Source organism: Myotis davidii, unplaced genomic scaffold (genome assembly GCF_000327345.1).
Source record: "Myotis davidii unplaced genomic scaffold, ASM32734v1 scaffold1181, whole genome shotgun sequence".
NCBI lineage: Eukaryota > Metazoa > Chordata > Mammalia > Chiroptera > Vespertilionidae > Myotis > Myotis davidii.
The window spans coordinates 42590-43577 of record NW_006291190.1 but is presented as its reverse complement, the minus strand read 5'-3'; the positions used below and the strand labels follow the sequence as shown (position 1 = coordinate 43577).

Genomic DNA, 988 nt, shown 5'->3' with positions numbered 1-988 from the left:
GTTATTTGCCTTTTCTTTGTTTGTAACTTATCTGTAAAAGGTTCCCCCTACTGTCAAAAAAAATATGCATGTATAGTAATTAGGACTTCATTCCTCCATGTTTTCTTCCCTTATCTTACTGTTATTGTCCTGAAACCTTATTTTAGAAAATTGATCAAGTAACATGTTGCATGTGGCTTACTCTGGATATATCTAAGCCCTTCTGCACATCTAAACTTAGATGGAGTTGGTCAAATGAGAAAACCTCTGGTTATGCCTTTTTTTAAGTAGTTTTCTTTAGGAACTGTCAGCATGTTATTGTTGAAGTGTGGAGTTGTAACTCTGCGTGGACTATGGACAGTCAACAATATGTACTTAAAAGTTGCACTACTGCAAAGGGTGTATTAAGTCAACAATATGTACTTAAAAGTTGCACTATTGCAAAACGGGTGTATTATCCAGGTACTCGTACACTATTTTTTTGTACTGCTGGTCCTGTACCAAGAACATTTTCTTTTATTGTTACTTGCTTTTTAAACTTTGTTTAGCCACTTTAAAGAAAATCTGCTTATGGCACAATTTGCCTCAAATCCATTCCAAGTTGTATATTTGTTTTCCAATAAAAAAAAAATTTTTTACCCAACTGTTAAAAAATCCCCCCAAAAAACACTTAGAAGACATGATAACTTCTTTTCAAGATTAAGTATTAATATAAGTCACAACTTTAGCAGTTGTCTGCAAATAAACTGCCATGTAAAAAAGCTCTGACTAGGAGAACCAAGATGGCGGCATAGGGTGTAGACCTGTTCGTGCTGCCTCCCACATCATTGAAACTACCAACTATAAGACAAACAACTACCTTTCAGAACCATGGGAAAGCTGGCCCAGTGGAAGCTCTACAACTGGAAGGAAAGAAAGAAGCGCAGTGAGACTGAGGATGTGCTACAGAGTCACCAAGTACAGAGCCCAACCAAACAAACTGCAGATTTCAGCTCCTCCCCTCCAGGAG

General features: G+C 37.2%; 1 protein-coding gene and 1 pseudogene across 5 annotated transcripts in view; one reads left to right on the top strand and one right to left on the bottom strand.

Annotated features, from left to right (window-relative positions):
- RRM1 (ribonucleotide reductase catalytic subunit M1) overlaps positions 1–988 on the bottom strand; it is a 67041-nt gene that overhangs the window by 28639 nt on the left and 37414 nt on the right. The gene's annotated exons all lie outside the window — the stretch shown is intronic.
- LOC102756963 overlaps positions 1–988 on the top strand; it is a 4365-nt pseudogene that overhangs the window by 3035 nt on the left and 342 nt on the right.